Source organism: Sminthopsis crassicaudata, chromosome 3 (genome assembly GCF_048593235.1).
Source record: "Sminthopsis crassicaudata isolate SCR6 chromosome 3, ASM4859323v1, whole genome shotgun sequence".
NCBI lineage: Eukaryota > Metazoa > Chordata > Mammalia > Dasyuromorphia > Dasyuridae > Sminthopsis > Sminthopsis crassicaudata.
This window is the reverse complement of record NC_133619.1, coordinates 85,070,222-85,085,758: the sequence shown is the minus strand read 5'-3', so window position 1 is coordinate 85,085,758 and position 15,537 is coordinate 85,070,222. Positions and strand designations below refer to the sequence as shown.

The 15,537-nt window shown below is 36.1% G+C and overlaps 1 pseudogene; it reads left to right on the top strand.

Annotated features, from left to right (window-relative positions):
• Positions 1-15,537, top strand: part of LOC141561887 (E3 ubiquitin-protein ligase KCMF1-like) — a 76,275-nt pseudogene that overhangs the window by 49,911 nt on the left and 10,827 nt on the right.

Sequence of the window (15,537 nt, the reverse complement as noted above, 5' to 3'; positions counted from 1 at the left end):
TCCTTTTTGGGCTATAATTAAGTAAATCTTTTAAAATTAATTGTTGAATAACCTATGGGTACCTCATTTCATTACTGAACCCAAATGACAAGTGAATCAGCTTGAGTCAGAACAGTCGATTACGAAAGTTTAAAATAACATTAGGAGGTAATTGCATACCAATATTTGTGAGGTATTAATAATCATGAATCTCCATTTCATCCCATTTGCTTTTTGAAAATTATTTAATAAATTCAACACATCACTTTCAAGACTGTTATGCTTGTCTATGCTTCCTTCTGAAACTTTTTCTGTGGTCTTTTGCATAAAAAAGCATTTCACTAGACCTTTTTTCTTTACATTCCCTTTCTTTCTCATTAGCACATTCCTTTTACTACACATTTTTCTATTTCCTCCTTTCACTGCTCAGAGACAGACCCAATCCTTCACCAGCATTGTTTTTTTTTTTATTTAACTCCCTCAATTCTTTTTTTTAATTTATTAAATTTTATTATAACTTTTTATTTACAAGATATATGCATGGGTAAATTTTCAGCATTGACCCCTTGCAAAACCTTCTGTTCCAACTTTTCTCCTCCTCCCCCCCACCCCTTCCCCTGGATGGCAGATAGACCAATACATGTTAAATATGTTAAAGTATATGTTAAATACAATATATACCATATCCATATAGTTATCTTGCTGCACAAGAAAAATCCAACTTTGAAGTAATGTAAAATTAACCCGAGAAGGAAATCAAAAATGCAAGTGGACAAAAACAGAGGGATTGGAAGTGCTACGTAGTGGTTCATACTCATTTCCCTGAGTTCTTTTGCTGGGTGTAGCTGGTTCAGTTGATTTTTGAACAAATGGAACTGATTTGGTTTATCTCATTGTTGAAGAGGGCCACGTCCATCAGAATTGATCATCATATAGTATTGTTGTTGAAGTATATAATGGATTTCCTGGTCCTGCTCATTTCACTCAGCATCAGTTCATGTAAGTCTTTCAGGTCTTCTGAAATCATCCTGCTGATCATTTCTTACAGAACAATAATATTCCATAACATTCACATACCACAATTTATTTAGCCATTCTCCAATTGATGGGCATCCACTCAATTTCCAGTTTCTAGCCACTACAAACAGGGCTGTCACAAACATTTTTACACATATAGATTCCTTTCTCTTCTTTAAGATCTCTTTGGATTATAAGCCTAATAGTAGCACTGCTGGATCAAAGGGTATGCACAGTTTGATAACTTTTTGGGCATAATTCCAAATTGCTCTCCAGAATGGCTGGATGTATTCACAATTCCACCAACAATGTATCAGTGTCCCAGTTTTCCCACATCCCCTCCAACATTCAGCATTATCTTTTCCAATCTGAGAGGTGTGTAGTGGTATCTAAGAGTTGTCTTAATTTGCATTTCTCTAATGACTTGGAGCATCTTTGAATATGGCTAAAAATAGTTTCAATTTCTTCATCTAAAAATTGTCTGCTCATATCCTTTGACCATTTATCAATTGGAGAATGGCTTGATTTTTTATAAATTATAGTCAGTTCTTTATATATTTTGGAAATGAGGCCTTTATCTGAACCTTTTAACTGTAAAAATGTTTTCCCAGTTTATTGCTTGTTTGCATTAGTTTTGTTTGTACAAAAGCTGTTCAATTTGACAAAATCAAAATTTTCTATTTTGTGATCAATAATGATCTCTAGTTCTTCTTTGGTCACAAATTTCTTCCTCCTCCACAAGTCTGAGGAGTAAACTATCCTATGTTCTTTTAATTTATTTATAATCTATCATAAATTCATTTTGACCTTATCTTGGTATGCGATGTTAATTGTGGATGAATGCCTGGTTTCTGCCATACTAGTTTCCAATTTTCCCAGCAGTTTTTGTCAAACAGTGAGTTCTTATCCCAAAAGCTGGGGCCTTTGGGTTTGTCAAACACTAGATTATTAAATTTATTGACTATTTTGTCCTGTGAACCTAACCTATTCCACTGATCAACTAGTCTATTCCTTAGCCAATATCAAATGGTTTGGGTGATCCCTCAATTCTTTTTAAAGACATTAAAATACCAACATTATACTATCAGGCAGAAGAAACAGTGACTCTTTAGTCACTGTTTCTTCTGCCTGATAGTATAATGTTAGTACCAAATCATTATATAGCTCCTTCCAAATGTTTTTTTCCTACTATTTTTACATCAAAGTTCCTATTCAGCTGTAATTTTTAAAATCAAAATACTTAAAAGGTCTTTATTCCATTAAAAAGCCATTTACCTACCACTACCACCACCTATAAAATTATACTTAATTTTTCCGTGTAAGGGATGCTTGGCTGTAAGCCCATGTGTTTTGACTTTGAGCATATTGTTTTATTAAATTTTTTATTTTTAGTAGACAGTGTCAGGTTTTATGTGATCTTGTCTATAGTCTCTTGGTACTTACCTGAACTTCTCTTTGTATAAATCCAATATTTTTTTTGAAATGGAAGTTTGGGATTCTAGGTACAATATTCCTAGAATTTTTCCCTTTAGAGGTTTCTTTCAGGAGGTGTTCTATGAATCCTACCTTAACTTTGTCCTTTAGTTATAATAAATATGGACAGTTTTCATTTATGAGTTACTGAAACATAGTGAGATGATGGTCAGGTTTTATTGTTATCATGTTTTTCAGAGAGCCTAGAGATTCTTAAATGCTCTCCCGTTGACCTGTTTTCCAAGTCAGTTGTTTTTGATATTAGATATTTTACATTTTTCCTTTATTTTTTAAACTTTTTGGTTTTTTCTAACATTTCTTGTTAGCTCATGGAGTCATGGATTTCTATTTTCTCTATTCTAGTTCTCAGGTAATCTATTACTTAAAAGTTTGCCATTTCCCCCCAACACATTCTTCTCTGAATCCTTTCTATAAGGGTTTTTATTTTATTTTTAATCTCTTGCTCCATTTATTATAGGAATTCATATAGTTCTTGTGGAAAATTCATTTTTTTTCTTTGAATCTCTATTAGCAATTGTTATGCAGTTCCACTCTCTTTTATTGAATCTTTAGATTTGCAGTAAGGTTTTATGCTGGTTATTTTCTTTGATTTACTCTTCTCTCTAGTTTCAATTCCTGAATTGTGGGCTTCATGCCAGACTTAGTACATTCCCATACAGTAAACTCTAATGGGAAAGGAGGTCAGCTAGATAGCACAGAGGAAAGGGAATAAAGTCAGAAAGACTCATCTTCCTAAGTTCAAATCTAGCTTCAGACATTTGTTAGAATACTAGCTTTGTGACCCTGGGCAAGTCATGATTTACTTCAGTTTCCTCAAAAATAAGCTGGAAAAAGAAATAGCAAACTATTCTAATGTCTTTGCTAAGAAAACCCCAAATGGAGTCACGGAGAATCAGATACAAAATTAAAATGATGACACACAAATCAGAATTAGAAATAATGACCACATGAATAGAGAGCATGTGGGCCTGGGCTAGGTGATCTTTAAATTCCCTTTTATATTTTAAGTATTCTTATATCTTAAGTATTCTTAAGTGAGGATCAAATTAGATATGAGACATAATATGTAGGGATAAAGCTTGGAGTCCATATCCAAATAGGATAGACCTAGGGAAAGCCATCACTTTAGGTCCTTTAATACAACCCTCAAGTTCTTGGCACAACTTATTGATTTATCAATGTTGGCACCAGACCCCAGATCTCTAGGGGAAATTTTGGGCAATGTCATTATGAATAACAACATCCCATTTCCCATCCAACAAGAGGATATCTTTCTTCTTATTCGAAGCCCAATTCAAGGATAACTTGTAGTATAATAAGAAAGGAGAAAAAGTCATTTCTCCAAGTTAAAAGTAACCCAATATATAATCATCCCAGCCCATGACACTCTATAATAAAGAAAATCCACTATCAAAATGGCAGCAAGATCCATCTTCTTGACATGTTTCCGTCTTTTATGTGATTGGTGCAGAGCCAAATATACTCTATATGATTAGTAAGTTTTCAACAGAGCAGTAAATATTCATGATAATGGGGCTGCCTCATGGGGATAGGCCTATTTTGGTGCAAACTATGGTAATATTTTAAATAGTCTTCTTCTAGGGGACAGCTCCATCATTTTCCGTTAACTTGATCTCTACTTTGGCCAGACAGGATTTACAAAGAATAATCTATCTCCAATTGAGAGCATCTGGGCACAATGTGACAACCATGTCAAGAGGTCAGAGAAAGAGATGAGTTTGTGACTTGGTACTGAGAAAAAAGGGGGAAAAAGGCGGTGTCTGCTGAAATTGTCTAAATACCCAGGCAGTTACTGTTTGCATAGAATGGTTTTTGAACATTCTCTTCCCAACTTGGCAGTTGCTCTTCTGTCCGTATAGAACAAGTGGCTGCTGGGTGGGGGGTGGTGGGATCAATGAAATTAAAACTTTTTTTTAAAACTACAATATCACTGTATTCTATTGGAGCTCTAGGAGATTTATCTGGGGATAGGTGCAGGGTATGATTACCCTTCAATTACCATGTCACCAGTTATCATGTGGTAACAACTGACTTGAGAGACCAAGAGGAGTACATGGCAATGACCCATCAAGCCACAAATAGAGTAAAGAGGCATTCTGGAGAAGAAAAGCTGTTAACAGAAGAATTCTAAGAGGTCAAAGGGCAGAGCTGCTTTTAACATAAGCTTTTCTGTATTTATTCCCATTAGATTTGAGGGCAGGGACTGTCTTTTTCCTCTTTTCATATTATTAGTGCTTGCCACAGTGCCTGGAACATAATAGGAATTAATAAATGTCTATTAATTAATTAATCGATTCCTGGTGTAGTTTGGATGGGCAGAAGAAAATTTTCATAGCCATAGCTTGAGAGAAACTACAGCTATTGTTGAGAATATTCATTGAAGATAACCTTTGCCTGAAAAAGCCAGGAAGCTGGCTTCATAGCTATTGGTTGAAGAGCTCAATAGTCCTGTCTTCTCTGGATAGAGGCTTGAAGACTAAGTTATACATGGTGCTGAAGTGAGCTCTTCAACTAAAGAAGTTATCTGAGCCATAGGAGAGTTGATTATTACCCATAGCACCTCCTTATATCCACCTAGCATATGGTGGGGATGTCTAGAAGAGTAAATAAAAAGCTGTGATCACATCATACTTAGTGACGTGCTTTCAGGAACTTAAGAGCTAGTTGGACTAGAAAACTATGATTTTTTTTTGAAGTGAAGAACAAATGAGGTAGAATTACCTGTTGGGCACCAAGTAGAGCAAAAAGTATAACAATGGCATCAATATATTAGTATCTCATCAGAGATATAAACTGCCCCCACATATTTTATTTCCTGATCAAGCATGTTTCCTGCTTGTGCACCATTTCACATATTAAGTTCTGTATATGGGAATATACCATATGGCCATATGAGTTCTCTATATATGGATATCCCATACATAATCATTATAAAAATCAACAGAATATGTATGGGTTTCTAGGGAAATGAGTTCAAAGTTTGAAGGGAGGAAGTTTAATGACAGTGCTTTTTATATAAACTGTGTTCTATGGCTAGTTGATGAAAATGAGAGCTATCACTACTTGTTATAGGGCAGAACTTGGTACTTGAAACAAGGATTCTTAACAAGGTGTTAAGTCAGTGGAATTGATAAGACAATGGTTATCTAGTTTAGCATGGTGATTAATAGTTCTCTAGTTCAGTATGATTGATTTAATCTTACAAAAAATAATGGTTCCCTAGTGATATAATCATTAGTTTATACTCAGTATACTGTAAATGATTTAATTATAATAGAGCATATAAGCTGGGACAAACTCAGCCAGACAGATTCATTCCATCTCACACCACTGTGGTGGCAGGTCTGTCCTCCTTAGCTTCTCCACTGAAACCAAAACTCAGGAAGGCCTCCAAGAAAGCTAGCCTGGACCCCATACAAGGAAACTAGATTGTGAAGGAGATAATAAAGAATTTGGACTTAACACCTGGCTACTCTCATGGTGATTACTCTACTAAAACAAAGGCTACTCCAAGATTTTCAGAACATCAACCAGAACACTACATTTTGGAATCTAAATGTGGGGGTAAGGACCTACATCTCTGACCCAGAAATTAGGGTGAGTACAAAAATAGACAAAAAGGAAACTTTTGTTAGGGGCTAAACTAGTGTTTCAGCTGAAATTGGACAAATGTTTAGAAAGGAGCCTTTTCCACCGCAAGGAAAATGTGTTGAAAGCATAGTTAAACTGATAAAAAAAAATCAAGGTTTGATTGTAACTTAGAAGCAGACCATTGAACTCTTCAAAACATTAAAATACATATCTCCTTGGTTCTCTAAGGAAGGAGATTAGATCCAGACAAGTGGAAATTAGGAGGAGAGCAACTAAGTGAATATTACAATGATAATGGCCCTGATTCAATTCCTAAAGAAACATTCTATACATATAACTTAATAAAATTAGCTTTAGGAAATTACATAAGTTATAGAAAAGGAAAAAGAAGAAAGTGCAGGAGAGGGAGGATACTGACAAACTGGGTGAAAGGCATAAAGAATTAGACAAGAATGAAGTTAAGTACAAAGCTGATGAAATTAAAGAGTATGGTGCTTCACAGCAGGAAACATTAGGGCATTCCCCATCCCCTGACCTACCCCCCCCTCAATTAACCCTTCATGGGTGGAGGGAGAAGGAGGAGGGGAGGGGCAGTGACACAATCAGCACCACCTATGAAGCAGCCTATGACATGATTACAAAAGGCATTAGTTAAATCTAAAAAAGAAGGACAGGATATATCTCATTTAATAGAAGCATACCCTGTTATTCAAGAGTTTGACTTTTCAGGTCAAGAAAGGAGAAGATACACTCCTTTTGACCTGGAAATTATAAAAGATGTAAAAAAGGGTTGCACTCTATGGGGCTACATCTTCTTATGTTAGGATGGTATTAGAGAATATTAGAAAAATTTTAACTCCTAGTGATTGAAAATCTATAGCAAGGACATGTTTAGAACCTGAACAAAACTTATTGTGGCTTTCAGAGTATAGTGAACTATGTAGAATACAAGGCCAATGAGATAGGCAAACTGGAGCTAATATACAAGTCATCTTTGATCAACTAGCAGGTATAGGTCAGTATGCAGATGCTTCAGCAAAGATTAATTACCCTTTGATAGCATATGAGCAAATTGCTGATGCTGCTATCAAAGCATGCGGCACCCTCCCAGGAAGACAAGATAGAGGGGAAGCCTTCATAAAAATAGAGCAAGGTTCAAATGAACCTATTGCTGATTTTATGGGACGTCTGCAAACAGCTGTCATACGAATGCTTGGTGAAAATGCAGCAAAAGAAATTATGATAAGACAATTTGCTAAAGAAAATGCTAATTTGGTTTGTAGAAGAATTATATTAGGACTACACAAGGATGCTCCTTTAGAGGAGATCATAAGATACTGTGTCATGGTGGGCACAAATACCTTTTATACCAGGCTATGATGCAGAATATGGGGTCCCTCTCAGCAAGGGACTTCCAGAGAGACTCATAGATGCTTTCAATGTGGTAAAGTAGGGCATCTGAAAGTTCAATGTAAGCATACAGATAGAGTGAGAGGATAGAATGGGAGAATAAGACCCAAAACCCTATATCCAAAATGCAACAAGGGCTTCCACTGGGCCCCAGAATGTAGACTGACCCAGGGAAATGAGAGGTGGGGCCCAGTTCCAAGATCTCAAACAAAAAACAGGTGGGGCATGACGGAAGCTAAGCTTACACCTAGAGAGTCTTTAGAAGTTCAGGACTCTGATGTGATCAATCAGCAAAAAAGTAATCAGATGGGAGAAAGGGATTACAATTGGGGAGAATACAGGCTTTTTAACCCAACAGAAGGGCAGTGTCCAGTTAAAGCAACTCCAATATAATCTCCAGGTTATGTGGAGAGATCCAGAAAGTGATGAATGGAAGGGACCAGATAGGTTAACTGCTTGGGAGAGAAGGTTTGCTTGTATCTCTATAGATGAAGAAGGAATCATATGGGTTACAATGAGCACCTTGAAAGAGACAAAAAGAGAAAAACCTCAAAACAAAGGAAAAGACCTAAGAAACATCTGCTACTGAAAGAGCATGAATGATAATGAAACTTACAGAACTTCAAAACCAGCAGCAATCATTGGATTATCTGAGACACGATAAGACTGATACAGGATTTCAAAATCTGCAGGAATCATTGGATTCTACGAGACATAGTGAGACTATTGCAGGACTTCAAAACTTGTAGGAATCATTGGGATCCCTGACACATGAAGTAATGGACAATAGATTGGTTTTGGACTATTTTTAGGACTTATGGACATGTGTAATTCCTCATGTTGATTCATATTATTTGTTACATCACTACTAGCTGTATAATACCTCACATTTTAATATTATGTATACCTGTTTCAAGTAATATCCTTCAGAAACCCACTAACTTGGTTTGATTCCCCATTTGCCTTTGGAGTTTTCATCTGCCTTCCTGAGACATCAGGGAGGGCATAATCACCTCCTTTTTTGGTGTTTTTACCCCTTTTTGAGGAGTCAGGAAAGGCATGATCACCTCCTTTTTGAGGTTCTCACCTTCCTGAGAAGTCAGGGAGGGCATGACCACCTATGTTCTAAAACAAAAGAAAGTGGGAGATGTAATGGGGCAGAACTCTGTACTTGAAACAGGGATTCTTACAAGGTGTTAAGTCAGTGGAATTGATAAGATAACGGTTATCTAGTTTAGCATGGTGATTAATAGTTCTCTAGTTCAGTATGATTGATTTAATTTTACAACAAATAATGGTTCCCTAGTGATAAAATGATTGGCTTATACTCAATATACTGTAAGTGATTTAATTATAATAGAACATATAAGCTGGGACAAACTCAGCCAGACAGATTCATTCCATCTCACACCACTCTGGTGGCAGGCCTCTCCTTCGCTTCTCCACTGAAACAAAGACTCCAGAAAGTCTCCAAGAAAGGTAGCCTGGGTCCCATGCAAGGAAACTAGATTGTGAGGGAGATAATAAAGAATTTGGACTTAACACCTGGCTATTTTCATGGTGATTATGCTACTGAAACAAAGGCTGCTCCAAAATCTCCAGAAAACCAAACAGAACACTATAACTAGTGTTTATAAGCTATAATGTTTGGAAAGGATATTGACCCTTTAAAAATGTATTGGGGAGACAGTGGGAGAAGTCCTAGCAGCTATATCTAGGAAGCTACATTATAAAATTTTATTTTGACTGACAAGATGATGTCAATTTGCCTTTGCTTTGATATATATATATATATATATACACACACACACACACACACATATATATATATATAATATATATCATAATCTTTTGATTGTAGGGACCCTCTTCTGGAAATTCTCTCCACTGAGGTATATTATGCAATCTATAGTCAAACCGACAGGGTTCTATAGCCAGGATATGCCAGCATCAGGATAACCCCAATTTTGTTGTCACCAAAGATAGCTCTCTTTCTAATGATGCTACATTGACTACATGTATATATAAAGGTGCTGATTGGATCCACTATTAATCTGCATTTTTTCTTTGAGTAAGATGTGGTGAATTTTTTTCAAAATTCTTTCTGAGATTATAAAGGGAAAAAGACCTACCTGTGCGAAATGTTTGTAGCAGTCCTTTTTATAGTAGCAAGGAACTGGAAACTGAATGGATGCCCATCAGTTGGTGAATGACTAAATAAGTTATGGTTTATGAATGTAATGGAATATTTTTGTTCTATAAGAAATGATCAGCTGGATGATTTTAAAGAAGCCTGGAGAGACTTACATGAACTAATGTTAAGTGAAGTGAGCAGAACCAGGAACAATTATAGCAAGATTATATGATGATCAATTCTGACAGATGTGGCTCTTTTCAACAATGAGATGATTCAGGCCAGTTCCAATAGTCTTGTGATGGAGAGAGCCATCTGCACCAGAGAAAGGACTATGGGGGCCGAGTGTGGATCACAACATAATATTTTAACCTTTTTTGGTTTTTTCCATTTTGTTTTCTTATTTTTTTCCCTTTTTGATCTTATTTTTCTTGGGCAGCATGATAATTGTGGAAATATGTATAGAAGAATTGCACATGTTTAACATACATTTGGATTACTTGCCATCTAGGGGAGGGAAAAATTGGAACACAAAGTTTTGCAAGGATGAATGTTGAAAATTATCTATGCATATGTTTTGAAAACAAAAATTTTAATAAAAAAAGAAAAAATTCTCAAAAATCTCTTCTGGACCTTTAAAATAGCTTTTAAAGTTATATTTCTCTAAAGATTTTTTTTTCCATTTAAAGGATTAGATAACAGTGTTGACTTTCATGGGGCCTGAGTTTAATAAAATAAAGAGAGCACATATATGAAATAGTCTATTCTCTTTCCCTTATTGGTATTCTTACCATATTTCCATAACATACATACAATATACTTCACCCTCTTTTGGATTCAATTGCTTCAAGGAGAAACTGAAGAAAATTATTTATTCTGCTTTATTCTCCAGTCCTTGTGGATAATAGAGTAAGTGGCTACAAAGTATGGCTGCCAGCTCTTTGGAGATTTATGTATTTGCAAAACACAAGGGAAAATTATTTCCCCTGCTTTGCAAGAACAGAGAAGTTCCAAAAGCTGACTATTCTTCTATATATTACTTACACAAAGGCTAATCCTAGATAAGCTCTTCTGGGAGAAAGTCTTAGTCCTATGGTATCACTGTTCTTTCAGATCATCTCTAAGAGACACTTAAGTTATGTCCATACTTAAGGCAAATAGAGAAAATGAAGTTGTCAGCCATCCATATGTGTTGTCTACACATTGTCAGGTCTCAAGGAACATCTGGATGATTGATTTAATTCTTCACTTTCCATCTGGACATTCCATGCTATATAGACACAGGCGGAAAAACATCTTTTGCTTCATTGACTACATTAAAATCTTTGACTGTGTAGATCACAACAAATGTGGCAAGCCCTTAGAGAGGAGAGTACCAGATCATCTTACTTGTCTCCTGAGAACCTGTATGTGGGCCAAGAAACAACAGAACCAAACATAGAATACCTGACTATTTTAAGGGAAAAGGAGTACAACAAGGATGTATATTGCTATCTTATGTAATTTAAATACAGAGTACATTATGTGAAATGACAGGCTGGATTAATCAAAAACTAGGATGAAGATTGCCAAGAGAAATACCAATAGTCTCGGATGTGCAGATGATGTCATTCTGATGGCAGAAAATAGAGAAATTAAGAAGCCTTTTGATGAGGGTGAAAGAAGAAAGTGTAAAATCTGGCTTGACACTTAACATAAAAACCCCAAAGATTTTGGCAACTGGTATTATTACTTCCTGGCAAATAGAGGAAGAAGAAATGGAAGCAATGTCAGACTTTATATTCTGGGCTCAAATATCAAAGATGATGACTGCAATCTGGAAATTAAAAGACACTTGTTCCTTGGGAGGAAAGCTATGGCAAATCTTTATAGTGTACTAGAAAGCAGAGATATCACTTTATTGACAAAGGTCCATACAGTCAAAGCTATGATTTTTCCAGTAGTAATATATGACTGTGAGAGTTGAAACTCTATGGAAACCTGAGCACAACTGTCAACACATTTAAATTGTGGTGCTGGAGAAGATTTTTGAGAGTCTTTTGGGCAGCAAGGAAGTCAAATCAGTCAATACTTGAAAAAATCAATTCAGATTAGTCATCGAAAGGTCAATACTAAAGCTGAAGCTTAAATACTTTGGCCACATAATGAGAAGACAGGATTCACTGAAAAAGACCCTGATGTTGGGAAAGAATGAAGATAAAAGGAAAATAAGGCAATGGAGGATGCCATGGATAGAAAAAACCAATGTGAATTCAGACAAACCTTGAGAGAGAGAGAGAGAGGAAGATGGAAGGAGCAATGGCCCATGTGCTCATAAGAGTTGGATACAATAACAACAACAACACACACAGACACACACAGACACAGTCGAGTTCTGTTGGAGGCAATGGACAGGTAGATTGTTAGCTACAAGTTCTCAGTGAATCTCCTCTATTTTCTCTGAACTCAGATAGTCTACATTCTCTGGCCCAAAGAAGCTAATTAAATTTTTTTTATTATAACTATAGAGAAAGAAGGAAAAACAACGCAAAACACCTGGTCCAAGCACATCATTTTGCCAAGAAGGTATTGAGACCCAGACCCAAGTTCACACAGGTATTACAGAGTCATCATCCAAATTCAGTTTCCATGAATCCCAGGATTTTTTCATTAGTATTTGACCACCTCTCTAAGATCTCTTTGAATATGTTGCTCTGTAAATAATTATTTATGGTTAGATTTCAAAGTGAAAAAGAAGGGAAAAGTAAAATTTCTAGAAATGGATATTGTTCAATCCTTTCCAATTGTATCTAATTCCTTGTGAATCCATTTGGGGTTTTCTTGGCAGAGGTACTGGAGTAATTTGCTATTTTCTTCTCCAGTTAATTTTACAGATGATGAAATTGAGGCAAACAGTGTTAAGTGACTTGGCCAGGATCACACAGCTAGGAAATGACTGAGGCCAGATTTGAACTCACGTAGATAAGTCTTCTATCTCCTGGTCTGGCATTCTATCCACTGTGCCACTTAGCTGCCCATAAATATAGGAACACACACATACCCATATACACACAGTGGTGAATATGGCATTTATGATTTCACTGATATAGAGAATTCTTAATTAGAAAAATCCTTGAGACCCATGGAGTTTGGCAATTTTGTTAACTTATTGTCTTGGAGAGGAACTCAGAGCACTAAGTAGTTAAGTGACTTGCCCAAGATCACAGTCTACCCAGAGGGAGGACTTAAACCTAGGTTTTCTATACTCTTGAGCCAGGCTTTAGGAATAAGGATATTATAGTTATAAACAACAACAACTTGCATAGCTATAGCACTTTTAAACATTTCCTTTTTTAAAAGAATTCTTTGTTATAAAATGTTATAAGATGACTCAGCAGAGAAAAGGAGAAAAGCATAAGGAGGGGGAAGAAAAGCTAGTCAATGTAAAAGTAAAATTATCAATAAAATTTATTTTTAAAGAGAAGAAAACCCTTTGATAGTTCTGGGAAAATGGATTGGAGAAGGGAGAAATTTGAGTAAGGGAGATTACTTACAACCTTGTTGTGATACGGCAGGTAAGGAACAGTGAGACCCACACTAAAGTGGTAGCCTATGAAGAGAAAGAAGATTGGGTACGAGAAGGGTTGTAGAAACTAAAAAAACAAACAAGATTGTCAATTGTTTAGATATGGCACTAAGATTGCAAATCTGGGAAATTAGAAAGATCATGGTACCCTTGATTGAAAAAGGGAAGTTTGAAAAGGAAAATGGAAAGAAAAAAGAAAAGAAAAGAGAAGTTTAAAAGAAGGGTGAGTTTGGGGAGGAAAGAACATAAAGAGATCTGCAATGCAGACTGCAACCTATCTTTGCCTACTCATACAGTCTAACTCAGTCTATCCTATCCAAAATGTAAAGATGGGATAGCCAGACCCACACCAGTCAGGGCCCTTGTTCACAGGACCAACCTTCCAAGGGATACCTACCCAAAGCCACAAGAGAATGAGCTAGGTGTAGGAGACAGGGATGCTAGTTGATGTGGAGGGGAAGAACAATTTCCTAATCATTCTTATAGAATTGCTACTGTGGATACTCAGCTGTAGATTGGTTTATACCTGCCCAAAGGGACCTCCACTCAAGTCAGAAAGGGAGAAGATAGGAATCTGCCCAAAGGAAAAAGGGGGCAGAGCAGAGAAGTACTGGGAGATAATGGATGAAAGATTGGTGTTCTCAAGTTGGAGAAAAGCCATATGATGAACTATGATGAGATATGACCCATTTTCTACCCCCCCAAAAAAACACTTTAGAAAACCCACAAAGGAACCATCAGGAAAATGCTAATTTGTTATATTGTAAAAAGGCTATTGTGAAGGCCAATAGTCAGTCTACCTTCACTTGCGTGAATGCAGTGACCTGTTCTCCTAGATTGTATTCCCCCTCAAAATAGCAGTGAACATTCCAGCCCAGTCTGGTAGGCAAAGACAAACAGCACACAGATGAATACCATGCAAAACGCAGGAGCAGAATACTCCCTTGCTAGCTCGCTTTATAGCCTTAAATAGCAGGTATGGTCATGAGCATGAAATACTAAAATTTATAAATACTGTTATTTCACATAAAGGAGCACCACAGCATGATGCTTACAAACACCAAAGATAAATGCTTTTGAAAATGAAGATCAGATTCTGATGACATGGGAAATAGGGAAACTTGAGAAAATCTCAAATTGAATAATGCTTTCTGGGGACATGATGCTATTGCTGCTGCAGGTACAGTTAATTATTTCCTGCTTGGAGGACAAAATCAATATCTATGATCTTTTGTTTTCAACTGTTTTCCTTCTTTGTGTATGGTCAAAGAGAAAGCAACATTGTGGCATTATTTTCTTTAGAGATTGAATTCTAATGAGTTATCAGAAAGTTGATTGCAAGTTGATAAACTTTATCCTTAGAAAAATGAATCCTCTGGAGGATTCCACATTGGTTTTAGGGAAGGGGGACAAAGGAGCACATATTTTAAGTCATTGATAAACACTAACATAACTGTTGGTTTCTATCATAAGATTCTCCTCTAGCGACCAATGAGTTGGAAATCATGCAATGATTTAAAATTAATATCATTACCCCAAATGTGCTGTGCAAAGAATGTGACACTGTAGAATCATATTTAAAAACCTACTTTTTAGTTTAACTAGAATACTAGAAAATACATTTCTCCTATCCCTTTATAGACATGAAAGTTGGAAACTAAACTTTAGACATGGAATATATTTTGTCTTATTAAGATACTTGCTTTATCCATCTTCTAAAGGCTATAACTTACCCTTTTGCATTCAGAGAGGATAGAAATAATTGTTGGGCAAAGGATCCTGTAGTCTTTGAGGGGAATGGTTAAGAAAGGAATTGAGTACTGATCATGCTGGTATATTAACCTAACATTGTATTTATCTTAACACATATATATTTTTTCATTTTCAAGATTCCTATAAATAATACCTCAAAGTATCTTGAAATAGAGATATATCTGAGAACATGGAGGAATTATGCCAGTTTGGATATTTCTCTCAAGTTAGAAATGCTTGGATTTAGAATAATGTTAAATGCATAAAAAGTGTTTCTGGCAAACATGTGTCTAAAATATAAAGAATGCAACATCAGAAAAATAGATACATTAATGCACTGTTTGTGGAGGTGTGAATTGATCTAGCTATTCTGGAAAACAACTTGGAGCTATGCCCCAAAAGTTATTGAATTGAGATAGCTAGGTGGCACAATGGAGAATTCAGGACCTGGAGTCAGGAAGACTTGTATTCTTGAGTTCAAATCTAGTCTCAGATACTTATTAGGTATTTGACTCTGGGCAGGCCATTTAACACTGTTTACCTTAGTTTCCTCATCTATAAAATGAGCTAGAGA